Consider the following 26,787-nt stretch of genomic DNA (forward strand, 5'->3'; position numbering starts at 1 on the left):
GGGGCCCATCATGACTCTGGGAAGTAGGTAGGGCAGTGGTCATTAGCTATACTTTCCTGTCACTTAGTGGGTGAGGAACCTGCTTCAAGGCTAGTAGGTGGCAGGACCAGGACTCTATCCAAGGTCTTTCTGAGTTCATGTTCACTGCTGTTACGTACCCTGTGCCTTCTCAGTGTCTGGGTTTTCTCCTTCCCCAAAGAGCAAAGGTTTTACACAATTGTGGAAAGTGAGAGGTATAAATACTTAATAAAGTTTACTGCTATGCTGAGGGAGAAATCCAGCAACATGCTGTTTTCTAGGTTTCTGCTGAAATTCTCTAAAAAGGTCAAAACCTTTAAAAAGGAACTGCTGTATTTTGCAAAACGAAACTAACACTGATTGCAACATTTGAGCTTTTGATTCAGAACTTCAGAACACTGTGTTCTGTAATTTTGACTTTAGATAACCAAATGTAACTACTGATACAACCCCTGGCTGACCTTATTGGTTTATATCTAGGAATGCTTTAATGAAAAAATAGTGAGTTGTTTCTTTATCCTACTTCTGCCCACCCATATGATTCCCATCTTCCTAGCCACAATGGGAGGCAATGTGGTAGCATGTCGATATAACCCACTACAGAAAAGAGTCAAAACTTGATGGGGAATCTAAATCATACTCTACTTTGGACTATTCAAATAAGAAAAAAAAAATCTTGAAGAGACGTTTTCTGTTTTTATTTCCACTGTGCTCTGGTAAATGCTGGTAGAATTTCAATGTACACTTGCTCTCAGGCCTTCAAAGTAAAAACAGTGGCAGTCTGGAGGTCAGGCAGGCTACCCTGTTGTCACTCATTTCCTGTGCTAATTTTACACTGAAAAAAGTTTTAATGGTTTGGTGTAAACAGAGCAAGATTGAAAAGAAAGCTTTTAGAAAATAGATCTTCAGAAAATAAAAAAGGCAATAATTATTGCATTAAAAACTCCATCATTTGTGCCTTAATATTATAACCCATCATAAAAATGCCACTTTAATTGTTTTTACATCTCTTTAAGTGTTTAGTACTTATTGTTATTCCCAGCAGCTAACAATAAGAAAATAGCAGCATTAAGCTCAGTTTGAGACCATTTTTACTAGGAATCAGGATACTAATGAGCTGTGAAGAAAATGTTGTTAATCATACTTCTTTTGCAGTCTTATAAAATATTACTAACACATATATAAGGTATACATGAAGTAAATATAGGTGTGTGTATATAGCTTGACAGATATACTTCTTTAATCAGAAAAAGAAAACCAACGCTTTAGATTCTCTTTTCCATACAACAAACCACATTTAATGAATTTCACTTAAAATTCACAGTAGAGATTAAACAAAAGAGAACACATGGTGACAAAATATTTCAGCATACGTTGAATAGCGCTCAGAGCCTGTCTATGGAGATATGTACCCCAGAAGCAGATTATCCTGTGATGTTGGGGTAATTGAGAGGCCCTCTGATAACAAAGCCCATGTAGCTGGTCTTGGGGACAGAAGATCTGGAGTCTAGCCCTGATCTAGCCATCCACTGTATGTTTGAGAACTCTATCTCCCACCTTCATATCTTTAAAATGGAGATCTTAATTCCTGTCTTATGGGATATTTGAGAGATTTAAGTTCAGCACGTAAACAAAAGTACCTAATAAACTGTAAAATGATATACAAATGGAAGGTATCATGTTACCATAACTAACACCTGAACCTGGTCATAAACAGCACTAAAATTCCAGTGTACAGATTCAAACAATCCCTCGAAGTTTTTGAGCAGAAAGAGGAAAATAGGTTATCATTTTAATTTTTATTTATGTTTTGAAAATATAATACAGATGATACTTATACTGGAGGGAAAGCAGAAAATCTGCACTTATTCTTAAAGATAAGTGTTCATCTACTCCTACTTATCTGGCAAAACACAGAATGTTCATCTCCTACTTGATAGACAAAACACCAAGATGTTAATAATGTTATTTTAAATAAGGCAGTAGAAGAGCTGGGTTCTAGAATCCTACAAACCTCTCAGGTCCACCTACTAAATCTGCGACCTCGGGTCAGTTACTTAACGTATTTCAGTTTCTTCACTTACAAAAAGCAAGACAGTGGAAGTACCAATGCCTCAGCAGACTTGTGGATAGAAATGAGTTATCACAGGTTTAGAGCTTAGCACACTGTCTGACACGTAGTAGGAGCTCAATACGTGTTTGTTGTTACAGTATTATATATTTCCTCATATGGGCATTTCAGACATGTGAAATCTAAGTGATCCTTGCTTTCAAATGCAGCTGGTTAACTTGATAACCAAAATCATCTCACCAAAAAAAGAAGCTCTAATACACTTTAACAGCTTAAAGGACATATTTTCTAGTCTTAAACAATCACAACAAATGTAGTAAAGGTTTATTCCAAATTCTTGCTGTGTGGCTTCATTTCTTCATTCATTCATTAAAAAAGAAAGAAAAAAGTATTTATGGAAACCCTATCATATACCAGGCACTGTATTTGGTGGTGGGATACAAGGTCAAGCAAAAAAGAGCTACAATCTCTGCCTTCATGTTTTAAGGAAGATAAATATTAATCAAAATTATTACACACAAGGAATGTAAAAAGTGCCAAAAAGGAGGAAAAGCCAGTGCTTATGGGAGTATAATATTAAAAAGAAATGAACAAATTGTGTTGGTGAGGGAAAGCTTCCCTGAGGAAGTGATAATTGAGTTGCTATCAGAAGACTGAGTGGAGTTAACAGGATAAAAAGCATGAGCTAGTGTGTCCTAGTACAAGGATCTACGTGTGGGTGGTAGGGAACCTGGCCCCTTTGAGGGCCTGAAGGAAGGCAAATGAGATGGGAGCTCAGAAAAAGAGAAGCAGGGAGTAAATGAGGTGAGGCTGGAGAGTCAGCCAAGCCCTGTACGCCACGATAAGAGTTTGTTTTCTTATTCTAAGAACAAAGGAAAACCATTGAAGAATTTTAAGCCTGGGTATGCCGTTGGTTTTGAGGAGAGGAAGGGGTTGATATGATCCAATGTGAATTCTGTGTGTAAAGAAGAGTTTAGAGGGGGTCAGAGTACTTGTGGAGAAACTAGTTAGGAGACTGTTGCCAGGGTTCCAGAAAGATAATGTGGAAGCATAGATTAGGGCAGTTGAGCTAGAAATGTTTGCAAGTGATAGAGGAAGAGCTTGGTTTTCCATAAAACATACATTCTTTTCTTTCACTGCCCAGGCACATTTTTCATGTAAAAATGTTTTCCTTTTGGAATGTTCTAGAGAATCCAAGTAACAGTTAATGGTAAGTAAAGGGTTTCCACACACATTTGAATTCAGTGAGGGATCAAAATGCCAATTTCTAAATAATCAGTATCGTCTTCCTCTAGGTGAAAGCCTTTGTCTAGTTTTACTATAAAACATGCAACACCAAAAATGAACCAAAAGAAATAATTTCCACTGAAACACATTTTTATTACGAAAATGTCATAAGTAAACATTTATTAAAAATTAGGTCAAAGAGCAGCAACACTTTCCAATTCAAGTTGCAAAAAGGCAAACACATCCAAGAAAGGAAGAAAGTCATGGGCAATAGATCCGATAGTAATTCTAAAATAACCAACGGTATTAACTTTGGAATCTGCCAGAATAGCTGCTACCTTAGGAAGAGTACTTCTCATATTTTGGCCACTAAGCAACCATGCTTTGTATGTAAAAGTGATATGTACAATGGCCAAGGCACCTTCCTAGTACCTCATAGCAACTGAATGAATGCAGAAACACACACACATACGACCACTTACAAACACACTGAAATGTATTAAGCTCACACATCTTGAAGGATTAAGCAGGAAAACAAAAAGGACAGCACGACACACATCTTCATTTTGCAAAAAAGACAGGCAGAGACATCCATTACAATTTTCTCTAAGATAAATTGTATCCCTCAACTAAAAGAAAAAAAAAATGAAATCATTGGCAGCCTAATTCTCCCTGAGTAGAAGTGAGACATTAATTTAGATCACTGTGCACGTTGAAAAGCTATTGCACTGCAGGGATTTCCAATTACATAATACAGAATCAGAACTCTGTTTGGGTGTCACTTGGCTGCCAGCATCCATGGGTGAGCTGTATAACACTCCTCTGTCATGTAGCTCATGTGAGAAAAGAATTCTGCTGTTCCAAGAAATGGCACTCAGCTTGGAGACCTTCCCAGTTACACAAAAGAGCATAATTTCCACATTATCCCCAGGCATACTGTCTAGGACGATAAGTCTATGATAGCTTTATGTGTAAATTATATACATAGTTCTACTAATGAAAGGCATGCAGACTGCTTTTTGGTGATGGCAGTGCAGAAAAACAAAATCAATTTGCTTTTCAATTTTAAAACGACGCCCGAGCTATCTATAATAATCAAAAGAGACCGTGAGGGTTAGATGGCAGATAACGTAATTGCACTATATTGTCTAACAGGTCAGAACTAGTTTTGTCAAGCAATGTCTAGAGTGCAGACTTACCAATCACCTCATAACTGGCTTGTTTCAGGACTTTGGTTTTAAGTCCTTGATACTCTTAATATCATACTTATCCCAGTTTTTCATCAGGGACTGCACTCTTGATTCTGGTTTAATTTTTTTCAACCTATGAAAGCACACTTACAGAAGAGAGACAAGAAGTAAAGGAAGGATGAATATTTTCACGTTTATTTTCTATTTGGTGACAAAATTCCATATGTAGTGCATAGTGTGCACCAGATACAGGTGATAAAGTGGAGAACAAGACAGTGTTCTTTCCTTCTAGAAGCTCACAACTCTCTTACTAAGATGTCCAAAACATGAAAACTTTTGTATACTAGTTATCAATATTATTTTGAATTTTTCTTTTATTTCATTAAATTCAATCATTTTTATACCAAATAAAGAACAGAGACTAGAAAATTGGGGTAGGCATAATAATACCTAATATTTGTTGCATTACCTATATATACAAGTTTTGCACATATCAAAACCTAATGACAACCTAGGCATTAAGTTATGAAAATCTTCATTTTAAAAATGAAAAAGCTGAGGTTTACACAAGTTATACCACAAGATCACAAATCTAATGTGTAGCTTGAATTTAAACCAATGTAATCCGATTCCATGATGTTGTCTCTTATTCATTTCTCTGCACCACTCCAGTTTAACATTTACTATAACCTGAATATTTGGGCATCTCAATTTTTGTTTGTTTAATTTTATTGCTTGACTTGGAAATTTTTTTCATCCATTCTCCTTTTATATTATCTTGACGATCTCGGTGGGAAAAGTTAACCAAGTCTTTTTCTGGGTTATTCCATTATAGTTGAATACATAATCATGTTGCTCTCTCAAACTATTCACCTATTGCTTTCATGCTAAAATTTATTTACTGAGCATCTGTAATATGCCAAGCACTGTGTTAGGTGCTTTATGAGTAAAGATCTGATCCTTGCCATATACAGAGATGCAAATCAGAATTAAGTAATAAATAAAATAAAAGTCTAATAGAAGATTTGGTAGGAAGGGTGCAGGGTGCTAAAAAAGTGACTGCCAGCAGGGGCACAGGTGAGGCTTCCTGTATGAGGTAGTGTTTGAACTGTTAACTGAAACTTAAGGAGTACCTGGACTAGATTTTTTATTTTTCCCATCTTGACCTCACCTCCCAGAATTTAGTTTTGAATTTGCATTCCCACTGGCCTCCAACTATTACCTAATTTCCAACTGCAACAAGTCACCATATGACTGTCTACACTGTCACCAACTGCAAGTTTTTGAGGGTCTCTCTTCCTTTGATATCCCTGCTTCTACACTAATCTGGTTTTCTCCCTCCATTCGTGACTACCTGCATTTACTTCGCTTTTTCTTCTGCCCTTTCTCTACACTTACTCAGAAACTGTCCTCAGGTCCATTCTTCTCTGGTTTCTTCAAGTTTCTCTTAAACTCTCTCCCTTTTTTATTTTTATATTTATTTATTTAAAAAAAAATTTATTGGAGTATAGTTGCTTTACAATGTTGTGTTAGTTTCTGCTGACAGCAAAGTGAATCAGATATATATATATATGCCCGCTTTCATGGATTACCTTCCCATTTAGGTCACCACAGAGCACTGAGTAGAGTTCCCTGTGCTATACAGTAGGTTCTCATTAGTTACCTATTTTATACATAGTAGTGTATATGTGTCAATCCCAATCTCCCAGTTCTTCCCACCCCCCCCCTTAGTATCTATAAGTTTGTTTTCTACATGTGTATCTCTATTTCTGCTTTGCAAATAAGTCCATCTGTACCATTTTTCTAGATTCCACATATAAGCGATATTTTTTTCTTTCTGACTTACTTCACTCTGTATGACATTTCCCCCTTTTTTAAACGCATGATTTAAACTATTTTCTCACCTTTTTTTTATGTTGACTTTCTATCAAGTAGCATAGATGATATTCATATATATTTGTACATAAAACATATAATGTATATTACATATACTATATATAATGACAAAAATAAAATTATAAATGCAATTAAAATGCTTAAAATTATATATTTATTTTTAAAAAATTTCTCTAGTAAGTTATATGAGTAAATTTTGTATTATGTGTGGAATTAATGTATGCTAAAATGGAAAATAAAAGTAAACAGATGACCTATGCTTGGAGAAAACAAGAAAAAGGAAATTGTAAAGAATAAATGTGGTCATATCCAAAATGCCGCTGATCTCTAGATCTTCCTTTTGACTTATCAAGGGACGGAGACATTAGCCTTCTTTGACTGGATTTGGGGCGGGGGGACAGTGGCACTTTTTCCACAATTACTGAAATTGAGGGAAATGTTACCGTCTCCTCAGATAATACACTTCTTCTAGAAACTCACATGGCTTTCCAACAGCCCAGCAACTCAAAGGTATCAGAAAACAATGAATGAAATCCTAGACTGAATAGGATAGAGTAAAAAACAAAAGGAAAGATGATAACACAAGTATTTTATGAAGTTAGTTGAAAAAAGACTTTGAAGCTGGGAATGAATAAATGTATCTGTATTAGATCATATCTACTGAATTTACTATGAAAAAGGTATTAATATGATTTAACATGAGTTAAGGAGCTTCCCTGGTGGTCCAGTGTTTAAGACTCCGTGCTTCCACTGCAGGGGGCACGGGTTTGTTCCCTGATCGGGGAACTAAGATCCCGCCTGCCGCGTGGCCAAACAAACAAAAAAACATGAGTTAGGATTGCATATGCTTCCTAAATTTGCCATCCTTATAAATTAAAGGAGAACACTGAGAATTACGGATAACGGTTCATTAAAAGCTCGTGGAACATATTCTACATATAAAGAAAATCTACTTTTCTTTCCTTGCCGCCCTCCTTTCTTCCTAATGAGGTAGAGATAGATGAGGGTGTGGCAGAGGCCCAGCTTGATGTATTGTGGTGTTAGAGCCCAAAGGGGGTTACGAGGTTGACTCTGTGAAGGGAGAGACAGTGACAGCCAGCCTGCAGCACGGCTGAAGCCTGTGCAAGATAAGGAAGGTATTTGCTTAGGGGGCAGCTAGGCATGGAGTTGGGAGTTTTTACATATGGAAGCAATCACATTAGCACATATACCTAGAATAATGAGAGCCAGGTTTCTCACTGTTCATAGGATTGCCATATAAAAATGGAGAACACTAGAATGAACTTCACAGTGTTGGATTAGAACTGGAATATTGGTGTAAACTCAAGGTTTTCAATATTCATCGATAGACATAAAAATACAAACAGGTGTAAGCATATGTGTGTATATATTCCCTAGCACTGTCCACTGGGAGAAACTGGGAGTATTGACACTCCAGTAGCAATAAACACATCTAACTTAGATCTTGGTTTCTAAATACCATCCTCCATAAAAGGAAGCAGAGATGCTTGGAGAAAAAATTAATTCCAGGACTGGGGCAGAGAAAATACAAGATAAGCCTTCTTGTGCCAGAAAGTAAGAAAGTGCTAAGTGAATATAAGGGACATGCTAAAAATACACAGAAACCAGCACGAACAAGTTCCCATTGGCCAAATCTGGGCTAAAATGAGTATTAAAATAAGTAATGATATTAGCAAATTATAACTCATTTAATAAAATGGGAATCCAGGAATCCATACTGAGAAAAATAAATAAATGAATAAATAAATGGGGAGAAGAGAAAGCTTTTCTTACAGTGGACTACAACTAATAAATGCAGCATGAATAATGGAATTAGAAAATCACATTTATCAACCATCGTTATAGTAATCCAGTCAAGAAACATCGATTGATCCTAAAACTAGGGAGAGAAAAAGTCTGGTAAGGAATGAGATACTTACACAATTTCAAGTTATCGCTACACAGATAGTGATTAAATTACAAAGGGAAAATGAGTAACTTTACATGCGAGAATCCTGACAAACACAACGTTAACCAAGTGATCAGTTACATCACCAGTAATGAGATAAAGTGAAGTAGTAGGACATACAATATAATACGGTACAAAAAACGTAGCTTCTCTTCTGTGATGTGATGCCAAAAATTGCATAATCTCAATCTAATATTGAGGAAATATCAAACATACTCAAATTGAGGAGCAGTCTACAAAATAGCTGGCCAGTGTCTAAGTCACAAAAATCAAGGAAATGCTAAGGAACTGTTCCAGATGGAAAGTTTCAAGAGTCATGGCATCTAAATGCATCCCATGATCCTAGATTGGATCCTTTTATTTTAAAGGACTTTTTCGAGACAATTGGTGAAACTTGGATAGGCTGTGTGGATTAAACAGTAGCAATGTATCAGTGTTAATTTCCTGACTTTGATGTTTATACTGTGGTAATGTAGGAGAACTTCCTTGTTTATAGGAATTACACACTAAAAATATTTGCAGGTGCTGTGGCAACATGGTGTCACCTTACTCCCAGGAAAGAAAAGTTATTTGCATTGGGCTTGTCATTTTTCCCTAAGTTTGAAATTATTTTAAAATAAACAAACTTAGACACACACACACAAATATGTGTATATATGTGTATAAATACACACACACACAAAAATATTTGACATTCAGTTTTCAACCAGTCTTTTTTTTCCTCTCACAAACTTTTTCATACACACGTGAAAAATGTGTAACTTTCTCCCTTGCACATAAACTTGTGAACACACACACGCACCAAATTTTCTCTCTTTAGTGGTAAATTTTTGGTATTCATTGCTGTCATTTGCTAAGGACATTTTCCACTCTGAAGAGAAGTTCTATCCACAAAAGAAGGCTAGACGAATAATGTTAATGTAGAAATATATGGATATTCTAATTCCTTTATTTGGCATATGTTTTTCTATAAAGCGTAAACAGGCATTTCTTCTGCCTGAGCAAGAAAGGATGGCTACTGAAAACTGAAAGTAAACTCTGCAGTTTGGCGAAAGTAGGAATTTTTCCAAGAACAAAATTGCTAACCAGCACTGGAGGTCATACCTAATGATCAGATAGAAAGAGAGCCCAAAGAGTGTTTAAAGTCATGGGTAGAGCAAAATACTGTAGAGAAGAGCTCTCTGCATCAACTTTTATGGTTCATTGTCTGGAATAAGAACCTTCTGAATGATACTAATGGTTGAAATGAAAGGGCCCATATTCATATTCTTGCAATTTTCTCTTAAACTGACTCCACTCTTGCTGAGGTCCCAACTATTACACCAAAACTATTTCCAAGACCACCAAGGACCTCCAAATTGACGTGTGCACTGGTGAACGTTCAGTTTTATCTCATTTATTCTGTTAGCAGAATTTTACGAAGGTGATCACTCCCTCCTCCTTTCCTCACTTTGCTTTCATGTCCACATTAATTTTCTTCCTAACTCACTGGGTACGCCCCCTGTGACATCTTACTACTGGGATACCTCAGAGCTCAGACCTTAGACACTTCCTCTTCTCTACCCATAATTGTGTCTTTTAGTGACCTCATTCAGTCTCACAGTTCTCAATAACATCTATTCAACTGGCCCCTCCCTTGATCTCAAATTCAGATTAAAAACTACCAACTTGATACCTAGTAAACACCCAAGTAGAGATATCTCCTCGTTAAATGTCCAGAATCCTGAACTTCCCCTACAAAAGCAGCTCTTCTGTCTTCCTATTTTTGTTAATGACAAATCCACTTTTCTAGTTGATCAGAACAAAAGATCTCAGAGTCATTCTTCACTTTGCTCTTTCTCTCATACCGATATCCAATCTGATCCAAATCTTGTCAACTCCACCTTCAAAATGCATCCAGAATTTCACTACTTCTCACTACCTTCACTGTCACTTTCCTGGCTCAAGCCACCTGCAACCAGCTAGGATTACTAAAATAGCCTCTTAATTGGCCTCACTGCTTTAACCTTTGCCTCTACAGTCTATTTTTAACACAAAAGCCAAAATGATCCTTTAAAATTTGTCAGATCATATCACTAAGCTGGTGAAAGTTTTCCAAGGGACTCATTTCAAAGAGTAAAAGCCAAAGTATTTACAGTGCTGTATAAAGTCCTATGCAATCTGTTATTCTGTTTTTTTTTTTTTTTTTTTTTTTACTTAACTTTATGGTACGTTCCTCTTGCTCACTCCACTCTACCCTCTCTGACCTCCTAGTTGCATCTAGAGTACTCCTGGCATACTCCCACCACAGAGCACTTACTGTTCTCTCTAACTAGAAAGCTCTTGCCCCAAAAACCTACATAGATCCCACGCTTACCTCCTTCATGTCTTAGCCCAGGTCATCTTTTCAGCAAGGCCTTCTCTGGTTACCCTATTTACAATCTCAGCTCTTCCCATCCCAAACCACTCCTGGAGCTCTAATTCCCCTTTCCTTCTGTAGTTTTCTTCAAAGTGCATAACATTGTCTAACGAACTATATAATTTATTAATTTGTTTTATTTAATGTTTAACTTCCTGCTAGAATATAAACTCCACAAGCACATATTTTCATCTTTTAGTTTACTACTAAATTTCTAGCACTAAATTAGTGCCTGGAGCATGGTATTCACTTCATAAATATTTATGAATGAATGAAACCTAATGGGAAAGCAATAAACTAAAGTAGGTCAACCAGCAGCCAGAATTTGATGGACAAGGTGGTAGGGAAGAGGAGACAGAAAGTGGAAATCATACCCTTCTGTTGTATAGATACCAATCTCAATTTGGCAGTGAGATCAGCCTGCCCTGCTACAGCTGGTCAAAAACTCCCTTGGACAACAAGGTATTCCAGTGTGAATAAAGATTAAACACTAGTTACCTCTGATCTAGTCAGTGTAATCCGATATTTACTGAAAGGAGGAAAGGGCCAAGAACTTAGATCATAAACTTTGACAAACCAGTGTCTACATAGAATTTCAGATATTCAAAGAATACCATATTTTTAATAGTTTTAGAGGGTTAATCTCTAAATTTACATTCCAACAGACAGGTACCCACACAGCAGCAAACAAACAAAAATACAGCACAAAGGCTGATGCCAGTTTAATAACTGTGCTTTTAGAAATTTTAAATATCACAGGAAGTGGATCAGTCATCCAACAGCTAATATTAGCTAATTAAGATTTGGCAAATCACAGAATCTTGACAATTTTTATACATGAGGACACTATTCTTAATGTGAGAGCCTCTTGGGGAAATGAGAACTGTGCTTTTGAACATACAGGATACAATCTGATCCCCCAGAGATATCCCTGGTCCTTAATAGTCCCTGTATATTCCTGAAATTCCTTGTGGATATTTAAAAAACATTTCAAGAACTCCAAGTTGTCTGGCAGTATGACTGCACAATTAAAAGCTGTTAACTACACTACAGCCAATGGACCATACAGTCGATACAGATATAGATACAGAAATAATATAAAGATTAGGATTCACCTAGCACAGGTAAATATGACATGGGTAGTGTTTGTATTGTATGTCCCAGAACACTTTTTGCTTCTTCCTTCCACTCTCATTTTTTCTCCCCTCAACATCCTTCGCATGTGACCAGAATTTAGATATTCACTCTACCCACTGATTTTTTATCCTCAGGAAATGACCTCATATATTAAAGTCTAAAAAGTCTAATTTTTCTTGAAAGTAATAGGTCTTAGACCAAAGAGATTACCTTCTAATTGTGGAATTCAGCAATCAATAAAAAAGTAGCAATGATAGTTTTTCTAGCATCAGGAAAGCATACCAATATGATTTCTACTCAGTCATTTTCTTCATTCAGTCAACAAAGCATTGAATACTTGCTTTGTGATAGGCAGTATTAAGTGCTGAGTATAGAGCAGTGAACAAAAAGATATGTTTCAGAGCCTCCAAAGTTTACAATCTAGTAAAGACAAACAGATATAAAGTATGTAAATAAATAGCTATATAATTACAGAATATAACTGTAAGATGATCAAGTTTCATGAAGATAAGAGGCAGGGTACTATGACAGCAAACAACAGAGTACTTAAACGGGAAAGTTAGTGAAAGCTTGTCTGCAGAGGTACTACTTAGGTCAAGATCTGAAGGATGAGAGAGCACAGTCATACCACAAAACTAGAAGAAGAACATTCTATGTGGTGGCAAGGCTCTAAGGTAGGAAAGAGTTTGGAATTTTCTAGAAAGAATAAGTACCAGTCTAACTGGAACATAGTTAAGGAGGGTGGGAATAGTTCGAGGTAATGTTGGTCAATTTTTTTGTATCTTATAGGACATTGTAAGGAGTTTGGACTTTTATGTGCGATGAGTAAGTATTTTAAAGGATTTTTAAGAAGCTTAATTTGACTTGGTTTATAGTTTTAAAAGCTCAGTAACACTGCTATGTGATGAATGGTTATGGTGGGCTGGAGGAGGAAGTAAAGAAGGAAATGGAGAGATCAATTAGAAGACTATTATGATAATCCCAGTGAAAGATACTGTGCCCTCAACTAGGGTGGTGGAAGAGATGGTGAAAAATAACTGGGTTGAAGGCATGCTTTGGAGGTATAATCTATGACTCACTGAAGGATCAGGTATGGTTATGAAGGAGAAGAAATCAAGTATGGTTTCCAAGTCCCAAGTTTGAGCAACTATGTGGTGGTGGTATCAGATACTGAGATGGTTTAAAAAGTGGTGGGGGTGCGGGGGGAGAGTTTTCAGAGGGCAAATTAGAGTTCTGCTCTAGATATGTTAAGTTTAAGACAACTGTGAGTCATTCAAGTGGAGAGAGATGTCAAGAAGCTAGCTAGAGAAGACTTCTACTTCCAACCAAAATAAAGTTGGAATCACCAAAATAAACTAACAAAATGTATAAAAGAATTGTTTTCAAGACACTTGATATACAGCAACAAAGGAGAGTGACCCCCTGAGGTACAGGGAACAAATGAGGTGAGCCTTAAGATGATCTTATTTAAATCCCTGAGAGAGTTCCCACAAGGTGGCACAGGGAACAGAAACCTGGAAAAAGCCCCAAGTTGAGGAGATGGAGCTGAGAGTGTAGGCGGATCAAGAAGGTTTGAGTTCACAGGACAAGAAAACTGGAGAGGAGAGAACTGCATTGAGAAAAAAAAAAGTCTGGAGTTCTGCAGGGAACCTCACTCAAGTATTTAGTAGAGCACTGGTCATGATAATGATTTGAGTAAACTACCTGAGGGACTGAGAAAGAACCATCTGAAAGGATGAGTGGGGGAAAAGAACTTGGAGCTTACATGGGCTGGAATAATCCCATTCACCCTAGGAAGACTGGAAAATCTCATTAATTATGGGGCATTGAGTGAATATTCAGAATTATCTAGCTTTAATAATGGTAACTGCCCTGGACTAAACACTGCTCTGATTCCACCAAATGAATCTTCAAAGAAGACCTGAAAGGATCAAGCTGTTTCCAAGTAACTTAACTGCACCCCAGAATAAAGCCCAAAAATATTTACAGGGATAAAAAAATATCCAGCACAAATAAGGTAAACTTCACAATGCCTGGCATCAAATCAAAAATTACCAGGAATGCAAAGTAGCAGGAAAATGTGACCCATTTTAAGGAATAAAAATGGATCAAAATAAATCAACTGAAACTGACCCAGGAATGACACAGATGTTAGAATTAGGACTCAATAATATTACAACAGTTATTATATAATTGTTTTCCATATTTTTAAAAACTCAAGGAGAAACATGGAAGATACAAAAAAGATAAAATAAAAATTTTAGAGATGAAAACTACAATGTCTGAGATGAAAAGTACACTGAATTGTACGAACAGTAGATTAGTCATTGTAGAAGAAAATACTTAGTGGACTAAAAGACATGGCAATAGAAATTATCAAAATGAAACAATGAGAAAAAGAATTTAAAAATAAATAGATTCACTGAGCTCATCCTAAAATTCATATGGAAATACAAAGAACTAGAATACCCAAAATAACTTTAAAAAAAGAAGATTAACACTACTTGTTTTCAAGATGGATATAAGCTACATTAATGAAAGCAGTGTGGTATTGGCATGGAAATACACAAATAGATCAATAGAACAGAACAGATTACAGAAATAGACCTACACACATACAGACAACTAGTTTTTTGACAAGGGTGAAAGGCAATTCAACTGAGAAAAGATAATCTTTCAAAAAGTGGTTCTGAAACAATTGAATACCCATATGCAGGAACTGGATACCATATGTAGTAAAATGAGCTTTGATCCATAATTTATACCACATAAAAATTCATTCAAAATGAACCCTACACCTAAATGTAGAACACAGAATAATAAACATTCTGGAAGAAAATATAAAATTGCTGTAATGCTGTTTTAGGCAAATATTTTTTAGATATAACTCCAAAACCATAACGCAGAAAATAGATCAGTCAGTTGTACTTTATCCAAATTAAAGATGTCTGCTTTTCATTTCTCCAAAGAAGATACACAGATTGCCAAGAAACACATGAAAGGATGCTGAACATCACTAATCACTAGAGAAATGCAAATCAAAACTAAAATGAAGTATCACCTCACACCTGTCAGAATGGCCATCATCAAAAACTCTACAAACAATAAATGCTGGAGAGGGAGTGGAGAAAAGGGAACCCTCTTGCACTGTTGGTGGGAATGTAAATTGATATAGCCACTATGGAGAACAGTATGGAGGTTCCTTAAAAAACTAAAAATAGAACTACTGAGAGGGAAACCAAGATGGCAGAGTAGAAGGACATGCTCTCACTCCCTCTTGTGAGAACACCTGAATCACAACTAGCTGCTGCACAATCATCGACAAGAAGACACTGGAACTCACCAAAAAAGATACCCCACATCCAAAGACAAAAGAGAAGCCACAATGAGACAGTAGGAGGGACGCAATCACAGCAAAATCAAATCCCATAACAGCTGGGTGGGTGACTCACAGACTGGAGAACACTTATACCACAGAAGTCCACCCACTGGAGTGAAGGTTCTGAGCCCCATGTCAGGCTTCCCAACCTGGGGGTCCGGCAACAGGAGGAGGAATTCCTAGAGAAACATACTTTGAAGGCTAGTGGGATTTGATTCCAGGACTTCGACAGGATTGGGGGAAACAGAGACCCCACTCTTGAAGGGCACACACAAAGCAGTGTGCGCATCAGGACCCAGGAGAAGGAGCAGTGAACCCAGGGGATACTGAACCAGACCTACCTGCTAGTGTTGGAGGGTCTCCTGCAGAGGCAGGGGGGTGGGGAGGGCTGTGGCTCACCGTAGGGACAAGGACACTGGCAGCAGAAGTTCTGGGAAGTACTCCTTGACGTGAGCCCTCCCAGAGTCTGTCATTAGCCCCACCAAAGAGCCCAGGTAGGCACCATTGTTGGGTTGCCTCAGGCCAAACAACCAACAGGGAGGGAACCCAGCCCCACCCATCAGGAGTCAAGCTGATTAAAGTTTTACTGAGCTCTGCCCACCAGAGCAACACCCAGCTCTACCCACCACCAGTCCCTCCGACCAGAAAACCTGCACAAGCCTCTTAGATACACTCATCCACCAGAGGGCAGACATGAGAAGAAGAACTACAGTCCTGCAGCCTGTGGAACAAAAACCACATTCACCAACTAAATGAAGTGGAGATAGACAACCTTCCAGAAAAAGAATTCAGAATAATGATAGTGAACATGATCCAGGACCTCGGAAAAAGAATGGAGGCAAAGATTCAGAAGATGCAAGAAATGTTTAACGAAGATCTAGAAGAATTAAAGAACAAAAAAACAGAGATGAACAATACAATAACTGAAATGAAAACTACACTAGAAGGAATCAATAGCAGAATAACTGAGGCAGAAGAACGGATAAGTGACCTGGAAGACAGAATGGTGGAATTCACTGCTGTGGAACAGAATAAAGAAAAAAGAATGAAAAGAAATGAACACAGCCTAAGAGACCTCTGTGACCGCATTAAACGTAACAACGTTCACATTACAGGGGTCCCAGAAGGAGAAGAGAGAGAGAAATGACCCGAGAAAATATTCAAAGAGATTATAGTCTAAAACATCCCTAACATGGGAAAGGAAATAGCCACCCAAGTCCAGGAAGCACAGTGAGTCCCATACAGGATAAACCCAAGGAGAAACATGCCGAGACACATAGTAATCAAACTGGCAAAAATTAAAGACAAAGAAAAATTATTAAAAGCAGCAAGAGAAAAATGACAAATAACATAGAAGGAAACTCCCATAAGATTAACAGCTGATTTCTCAGCAGAAAATCTACAAGCCAGAAGGGAGTGGCATGATATACTTAAAGTGATGAAAGGGAAGAACCTAAAACCAAGATTACTCTACCCAGCAAGGATCTCATTCAGATTCGATGGAGAAATCAAAAGCTTTATAGACAAGTAAAAGCTAGAACAATTCAGCACCACCAAACCAGCTCTACATCAAATGCTAAAGGATCTTCTCTAAGTAGGAAACACAAGAGAAGAAAAGGACTTACAAAAACAAACGCAAAACAATTAAGAAAATGGTCATAGGAACAAACATATCGATAATTACCTTAAACGTGAATGAATTAAATGCTCCAACCAAAAGACACAGGCTGGTTGAATGTATACAAAAACAAGACCCATATATATGCTGCCTAGAAGAGACCAACTTCAGACCTAGGGACACATACAGACTGAAAGTGAGGGGATGGAAAAAGATATTCCATGCAAATGGAAATCAAAAGAAAGCTGGAGTAGCAATACTCATATCAGACAAAACATACTTTAAATAAAGAATGTTACAAGAGACAAGAGAGAACACTATATAATGATCAAGGGATCAATCCAAGAAGAAGATATAACAACTATAAATATATATGCACCCAACACAGGAGCACCTCAATACATAAGGCAACTGCTAACAGTTGTAAAAGAGGAAATCTACAGTAACACAATAATAGTGGGGGACATTAACACCTCACTTACACCAACGGACAGATCATCCAAAATGAAAATAAATAAGGAAACAGAAGCTTTAAATGACACAATAGACTAGATAAATTGATATTTATAGGACATTCCATCCAAAAACAGCAGATTACACTTTCTTCTCAAGTGCGCACAGAACATTTTCCAGGATAGATCACACCTTGGGTCACAAATCAAGCCTCAGTAAATTTAAGAAAATTGAAATCATATCAAGCATCTTTTCTGACCACAACGCTATGAGATTAGAAATGAATTACAGGGAAAAAAACGTAAAAGATACAAACACGTGGAGGCTAAACACTACGTTACTAAACAACCAAGAGATCACTGAAGAAATCAAAAAGGAAATCAAAAAATAGCTAGAGACAAATGATAATGAAAACACGACAATACAAAACCTATGGGATGCAGCAAAAGCAGTTCTAAGAGGGAAGTTTATAGCTATACAAGCCTATCTCAAGAAACAAGAAAAATCTCAAATAAATAATATAACCTTACACCTAAAGGAACCAGATAAAGAAGAACAAACGAAACCCAAAGTTAGCAAAAGGAAAGAAATCATAAACATCAGAGCAGAAATAAATGAAATAGAAACAAAGAAAACAATAGCAAACATCAGTAAAACTAAAAGCTGTTTCTTTGAGAAGTTAAATAAAACTGATAAACCATTAGCCAGACTCATCAAGAAAAAGAGGGAGAGGATTCAAATCAATAAAACTATAAAGGAAAAAGGAGAACTTACAACAGACACTGCACAAATACAAAGCATCCTAAGAGACTACTACAAGCAACTCTATGCCAATAAAATGGACAACCTGGAAGGAATAGACACTTTCTTAGAAAGTGTAACCTTCCAAGACTGAACCAGGAAGAAATAGAAAATATGAACAGACCAATCACAAGTAATGAAATTGAAACTGTGATTAAAAATCTTCCAACAAACAAAAGTGCAGGACCAGATGGCTTCACAGGTGAATTCTATCAAACATTTAGAGAAGAGCTAACACCCATCCTTCTCAAACTCTTCGAAAAAATTGCAGAGGAAGGAACACTCCCAACCTCATTCTAGGAGGCCACCATCACCCTGATACCAAAACCAGACAAAGATACTACAAAAAAAGAAAATTACAGATCAATATCACTGATGAATATAGATGCAAAAATCCTCAACAAAATACTAGTAAACAGAATTCAACAACACATTAGAAGGATCAAACACCATGATCAAGTGGGATTTATCCCAGGGATGCAAGGATTCTTCAACATACACAAATCAATCAATGTGATACATCATGTTAACAAATTGAAGAATAAAATCATATGATCGGGCTTCCCTGGTGGCGCAGTGGTTGAGAGTCCACCTGCCAATGCAGGGGACGCGGGTTCGTGCCCCGGTCTGGGAATATCCCACATGCCACAGAGTGGCTCGGCCCGTGAGCCATGGCCGCTGAGCCTGCGCATCCGGAGCCTGTGCTCGCAACGGGAGAGGCCACAGCACTGAGGGCCCGCGTACCGCCAAAAAAAAAAAAAAAAAAAAAAATCATATTATCATCTCAATAGATGCAGAGAAAGCTTTTCACAAAATTCAACACCCATTTATGATAAAAACTCTCCAGAAAGTGAGCACAGAGGGAACCTACCTCAAGATAATAAAGGCCATATACAACAAACCCACAGCAAACATCATTCTCAATGGTGAAAAACTGAAAGCATTACCTCTAAGATCAGGAACAAGACAAGGATGTCCACTCTCACCACTATTATTCAACGTAGTTTTGGAAGTCCTAGCCTTGGTGATCAGAGAAGAAAAAGAAATAAAGAGAACACAACTGGAAAAGAAGAAGTAAAATTGTCACTGTTTGCAGATGACATATACTATACATAGAGAATCCTAAAGATGCCACCAGAAAACTACTAGAGCTAATCAATGAATTTGGTAAGGTTGCAGGATACAAAATTAATGCACAGAAATCTCTTGCATTCCTATACACTAATGATGAAAAATCTGAAAGAGAAATTAAGGAAACACTCCCATTTACCATTGCAAGAGAAAGAGTAAAATACCTAGGAATAAACCTACCTAGGGAGACAAAAGACCTGTATGCAGAAAACTATAAGACACTGATGAAAGAAATTAAAGATGATACCAACAGATGGAGAGATATACCATGCTCTTGGATTGGAAGAATCAATACTGTGAAAATGACTATACTACCCAAAGCAATCTACAGATTCAATGCAATCCCTATCAAATTACCAGTGGCATTTTTTACGGAACTAGAAGAAAAAAATCTTAAAATTTGTATGGAGACAAAAAAGACCCCGAATAGCCAAAGCAGTCTTGAGGGAAAGAAACAGAGATGGAGGAATTAGACTCCCTGACTTCAGACTATACTACAAAGCTACAGTAATCAAGACAATATGATACTGGCACAAAAACAGAAACATAGATCAATGGAACAAGATAGAAAGCCCAGAGGTATACCCATGCACCTATGGTCAACTAATCTATGACAAAGGAGGCAAGGATATACAATGGAGAAAAGACAGTCTCTTCAATAAGTGGTGTTGGGAAAACTGGACAGCTACATGTAATCGAATGAAATTAGAACACTCCCTAACACCATACACAAAAATAAACTCAAAATGGATTAGAGACGTAAATGTAAGATCAGACATTATAAAACTCTGAGAGGAAAACATAGGAAGAACACTCTTTGACATAAATCACAGCAAGATCTTTTTTGATCCACCTCCTAGACTAATGGGAATAAAAACAAAAATAAACAAATGGAACCTAATGAAACTTCAAAGCTTTTGCACAGCAAAGGAAACCATAAACAAGATGAAAAGACAACCCTCAGAATGGGAGAAAATATTTGCAAACGAATCAACGGACAAAGGATTAATCTCCAAAATATATAAACAGCTCATGCAGCTCAATATTAAAAAAACAAACAACCCAATCCAAAAATGGGCAGAAGACCTAAATAGACATTTCTCCGAAGAAGACATACAGATGGCCAAGAAGCACATGAAAAGCTGCTCAACATCACTAATTATTAGAGAAATGCAAATCAAAACTACAATGAGGTATCACCTCACACCAGTTAGAATGGGCTTCATCAGATAATCTACAAATAGCAAATGCTGGAGAGGATGTGGAGAAAAGGGAACCCTCTTTCATGGTTGGTGGGAATGTAAACTGATACAGCCACTATGGAGAACAGTATGGAGGTTCCTTAAAAAACTAAACATAGAATTACCATATGATCCAGCAATCCCACTACTGGGCATATACCCTGAGAAAACCACAATTCAAAAAGACACACGCACCCCAATGTTCACTGCAGCACTATTTACAATTGCCAGGTCATGGAAGCAACCTAAATGCCCATCAACAGACAAATGGATAAAGAAGTAGTGGTACATATATACAATGGAATATTACTCAGCCATAAAAAGGAACGAAATTTTGTCATTTGTTGAGACGTGGGTGGACCCAGAGACTGTCATACAGAGTGAAGACATAAAAAGAAAAACAAATATCATATATTAACGCATATATGTGGAACCTAGAAAAATGGTACAGAAGAACCGGTTTGCAGGGCAGAAATTGAGACACAGATGTACAGAACAAACGTATGGAAACCAAGGGGGGAAAGCCACAGGGGGGCGGGGGTGGTGGTGGTGTGATGAATTGGGAGATTGGGACTGACATGTATACACTGATGTGTATAAAACTGATGACTAATAAGAACCTGATGTATTAAAAAAAAAAAGAAAAAAAAAAGATTTCCCCCTGAAAACCAACAGGGAGATCATTCAGTATATAGAAGGATTTAAAGGGAAAAAAGTCACCCCAGGGGTGCTGCCTCCTCCTCATATTGTCAGAGGACCAGATATATGCACTTTGAACAGAAATACCAATTGTTTTCCTTCATGCTGTGGACTTGGATAAGAAAAATGTCTCCTCCCCATAATCTCACCATTTACTTTGGCTCCACCTATGTATCCCTTACAAGAGAATTGGCTAATCTTGTTCTCCAAGACCAGAGAGCCATTGATTTACTTGGGTGGTCTAAGGACACCTACCCTCCTGATGAACATTTCTGGGTGACACTTAACAGGATTCCAGCAGGTCTTGTCTGTAGGAGCGACAGCTCAGGGCCACGTGGGCTGCGGACTGCCCAAGTGGACTACATCTCCCAAAGGGCTCCACAGGCACGCCAACAGGAAGTGGCTGGAGCATCTCCCACCTCCACGCTGAGAAGAAGAGGTTCTATCCGTGGCCTTGGCGCTTCTCTTTCCTTTCGCACCGGTTGTCGCTGCGGAGCATGGCAGGTCTATGTGTGCAGTGAGGGGCGCTATTCCTGGGCCAGTAGCACACGACCCCTGGGTTTGACTGCGTCCACCCTGCCATGGACCCCAACACCATTATCGAAGCCCTGCGGGGCACCATGGACCCAGCCCTGCATGAGGCCATGGAGCGCCAGCTCAATGAAGCACACAAGTCTCTGAATTTTGTTTCAACACTGCTTCAGATTACTATGTCAGAACAACTGGATTTACCTGTGAGACAGGCAGGTGTTATCTATTTGAAAAATATGATAACACAGTATTGGCCTGATCGGGAAACGGCACCAGGGGATATATCCCCTTATACTATTCCAGAAGAAGATCGACATTGTATTCGAGAAAATATTGTAGAAGTCATTATCCACTCTCCTGAGTTCATCAGGGTACAGATTACTACATGCATTCATCATATCATCAGACATGATTATCCAAGTCGCTGGACTGCCGTTGTGGACAAAATTGGCTTTTACCTTCAGTCTGATAACAGTGCATGTTGGCTAGGAATTCTTCTTTGCCTCTATCAGCTTGTGAAAAATGACTACCCATCTTCCTGCTAAGGAATCTTCCAGCTGTTGCTCCAACCTCTGTCAGACTGCCAGTTGTAGTTCTGGTATAAGAAACCAGAGGAACAGAGTCCATTGGTAGCAGCAGTGCAATATTTCCTGCCGGTTCTAAAGGACCGTTTTATCCAGCTTCTTTCTGATCAGTCTGATCAATCTGTCCTCATCCAGAAACAAATTTTTAAGATCTTCTATGCTCTTGTTCAGTATACACTACCACTGGAGCTTATAAACCAACAGAACCTGACAGAATGGGTAAAAATTTTAACGACTGTTGTGAACAGGGATGTACCTAATGAAACACTTCAAGTTGAAGAAGATGACAGACCTAAGTTACCATGGTGGAAATGTAAGAAGTGGGCTTTACATATCTTAGCAAGGGTTTTTTTTCTTTTTAAGCCTTGCGCTCCCTGAAGGTTTTCGGCAAAACATTTTTTTCTTTTTTTAAACAGAGAACAGGAGTATTTTTTTATTTATTTATTTTTAAATTTATTTATTTATTTTTGGCTGTGTTGGGTCTTCATTTCTGTGCGAGGGCTTTCTCTAGTTGCGGCAAGCGGGGGCCACTCTTCATCGCGGTGCGCAGGCCTCTCACTATCGCAGCCTCTCTTGTTGCGGAGCACAGGCTCCAGACACGCAGGTTCAGTAATTGTGGCTCACGGGCCTAGTTGCTCCGCGGCATGTGGCATCTTCCCAGACCAGGGCTCGAACCTGTGTCCCCTGCATTAGCAGGCAGATTCTCAACCACTGCGCCACGAGGGAAGCCCAGCAAGACTTTTTGAAAGATATGGAAGCCCTGGCAATGTTTCCAAGGAGTATAATGAATTTGCTGAAGTATTTCTGAAGGCATTTGCTGTTGATGTCCAACAAGTTTTATTGAAGGTGTTATATGAGTACAAGGAGAAGCAATATATGGCTCCTCGAGTTTTACAACAGACATTTAATTATATTAATCAAGGAGTTTCTCATGCTCTCACCCGGAAGAATCTGAAGCCTCATATACAAGGCATTATCCAAGATGTTATTTTTCCATTGATGTGCTATACAGATGCTGATGAGGAACTTCGACAAGAAGACCCCTGTGAATATATACACATGAAGTTTGATGTGTTTGAGGATTTCATCTCTCCCACCACTGCTGCCCAGACACTTTTGTTTACAGCTTGTAGTAAGAGGAAAGAGGTACTACAAAAGACTATGGGATTTTGCTACCAGATTCTTACAGAACCAAATGCTGATCCTCGAGAAAAAGATGGAGCCCTGCATATGATTGGCTCTTTAGCTGAAATACTCCTGAAGAGAAAGATCTACAAAGATCAGATGGAATATATGTTGCAGAATCATGTATTCCCTCTCTTCAGCAGTGAACTAGGCTACACGAGAGCGAGCGCTTGCTGGTCCTTCACTATTTTTGTGAAGTGAAGTTCAAAGTGACCAGAACCTGCAAACAGCCCTAGAGCTGACATGAAGATGACTGACTGATGATAGGGAAATGCCTGTTAAAGTGGAAGCTGCCATTGCACTTCAAGTGCTGACCAGCTATCAAGAGAAAGCTAAAGAATACGTCACACCATTCGTCCAACCTGTCACGCAGGCTTTTCTTCATATTATAAGAGAAACAGAAAATGATGATCTTGCCAATGTAATTCAGAAAATGATCTGCGAGTATAGTGAAGAAGTTACTCCTATTGCAGTAGAAATGACACATTTGGCAATGACATTTAATCAAGTAATCCAGACTGGGCCAGATGAAGAAGGAAGTGATGACAAAGCAGCTACTGCTGTGGGAATCCTGAATACCATCGACACACTTCTTAGTGTAGTTGACGATCACAAAGAAATAACCCAGCAGCTTGAAGGAATCTGCTTACAGGTCATTGGAACTGTTTTACAACAGCATGTCTTAGGATTCTATGAGGAGATCTTCTCTTTAGCACATAGTTTGACATGTCAACAAGTGTCTCCACAGATGTGGCAGCTACTACCTCTGGTATTTTAGGTTTTTCAGCAAGATGGCTTTGATTACTTTACAGATATGATGCCTCTGCTTCATAATTATGTAACAGTTGATACAGACACACTTCTGTCTGATAGCAAGTACCTTGAAATGATATACAGTATGTGCAAAAAGCTTCTTACAGGAGTTGCAGGAGAAGATGCAGAATGTCACGCAGCAAAATTGTTACAGGTGATCATTCTGTGGTGCAAAGGGCATGGCACTGACCAGTGTATTCCCTTATTCGTGGAAGCAGCATTAGAGAGACTGACAAGAGAGGTGAAGACAAGTGAACTTCGAACAATGTGCCTGCAAGTTGCCGTTGCAGCTTTGTATTATAATCCACACCTACTTCTCAACACCTTAGAAAATTTTCACTTCCCTAATAATATTGAACCAGTTACAGATCATTTTATTACACAGTGGCTTAATGATGTTGATTGTTTCTTGGGGCTTCGTGACAGAAAGATGTGTGTTCTGGGCCTATGTGCTCTTATTGATATGGAACAAATACCACAAGTTTTAAATCAGGTTTCTGGACAGATTTTGCCAGCTTTTATTCTTTTATTTAATGGATTAAAAAGAGCATACGCCTGCCATGCAGAACAGGAGAATGACAGTGATGATGACAGGATGATGAAGATGATGATGAATCGGAGGAACTGGGGAGTGATGAAGATGATATTGATGAAGATGGACAAAAATATTTGGAGATCCTGGCTAAGCAAGTGGGCGAAGATGGAGATGATGAAGACTGGGAAGAAGAAGATGCTGAAGAAACTGCCCTAGAAGGCTATTCCACGATCAGTGATGATGAAGATAACCCTGTTGATGAGTATCAGATATTTAAAGCTATATTCGAACTATACAAAATCGTAATCCCGTGTGGTACCAGGCTCTGACTCATGGTCTTAATGAAGAACAAAGAAAACTGTTACAGGATATAGCAACTCTAGCTGATCAAAGAAGAGCAGCCCATGAATCCAAAATGATTGAGAAGCACGGAGGATACAAATTCAGTGCTCCAGCTGTGCCCAGTTCTTTCAGTTTTGGAGGCTCGGCACCAGGGATGAATTGAGTTACCACTTTCCTGCAGTGTGATCGTAGTGAAGAGCTTGTGTTCCTCCTAGTAGCGGTTCCAGAACTGGTTCATGTTATCCACTCTAAACTAGCGGATCAATAGATGGACAAAAAAAAACCCAGGAGGTGGGACCTGATCATGCAACTTGGCACTGAAAATGAATCCAGAAGGATTTTGGTGGGTGAGGGAGGTAACCTGGGGGACAGGGAGTATTTTCTTTATTTTTTGAAGAAAGTAAGATTCTGACTAAAAGTTCAAGTGACACTGTGGAAATCTGCAACAAGAGGGGATGTCATGAAGGCAGCTTTTCTTCTTCCGAGGAAAAAACAGGCATGGGCTACAGGACTATTTAAAATGTGTCATTTACAGTATAAGCTCAGACGTAGATGTAATTTTTACACCTATGAGTATTTGTCCGATTTCTGTCTCTTCCTCACCATTGGGTATCTATCCTTTATATGTAAATAAGATAAGGTAATCGATAGCCTTATTCAATCTTCGTCATTTTCATCATCAAAGATTGTTCCTATGTAGATTATTGGACATTTATTGTAGCACTACATAACTGATTAAAAAAAATCTGTAAATGAATTAACACTTTCATATTGAAACAAGCCTGCTAGCCTATGTATAAAATAGCAAAATGTTTGCTGTTTATAAAAAGATGGGATGTAATGGGGTGGGGGGCAGGGGTAATTTCAAGTTATTAATTTAAAAATGAACTAGCAATTTTGTACCTGGTGACTTTGTGGTGCACTCACCTCTGATAGTGACTTGAATTCAGTATGTTAAAAGGGGTTAGTGATATTTCATTGCTGCTAAAAATGGAAACTCCCTCTGTGTCCTGTTTTCTCTTAAAGCTCTCAGTGTACAAGTGGATATTTGGATAGAAGACCTTACTGTAACAAATAGGAAAGATGATATTTGAAGCATGTAAATTGGATATAAAATTCTACTCTTAAAGAGTTGATAAAAGACTATGGCTAAACATCTATATATGCAATCTATTAAAAGAACTTAATTCTGCAAAAAAAAAGAACTACCATACAACCCAGCAATCCCACTACTAGGCATATACCCTGAGAAAACTGTAATTCAAAAAGAGTCATGTACCAAAATGTTCATTGCAGCTCTATTTACAATAGCCAGGACATGGAAGTAACCTAAGTGTCCATCAACAGATGAATGGATAAAGAAGATGTGGCACATATATACAATGGAATATTACTTAGCCATAAAAAGAAACGAAATTGAGTTATTTGTAGTGAGGTGGATGACCTAGAGTCTTTCATACAGAGTGAAGTAAGTCAGAAAGAGAAAAACAAATACCGTACACTAACACATACGTATGGAATCTAGAAAAAAAACATGGTTCTGAAGAACCTAGGGGCAGGACAGGAATA

The 26,787-nt window shown here is 38.1% G+C and overlaps 1 pseudogene; it reads left to right on the forward strand.

Moving 5' to 3' along the window:
- Positions 1 to 21,647: 21,647 nt before the first annotated feature.
- Positions 21,648 to 26,414, forward strand: LOC137226453 (importin-7-like; annotated as a pseudogene).
- Positions 26,415 to 26,787: the final 373 nt, after the last annotated feature.

This window comes from Pseudorca crassidens, chromosome 6 (assembly GCF_039906515.1).
Source record: "Pseudorca crassidens isolate mPseCra1 chromosome 6, mPseCra1.hap1, whole genome shotgun sequence".
In the NCBI taxonomy this organism is placed as follows: domain Eukaryota; kingdom Metazoa; phylum Chordata; class Mammalia; order Artiodactyla; family Delphinidae; genus Pseudorca; species Pseudorca crassidens.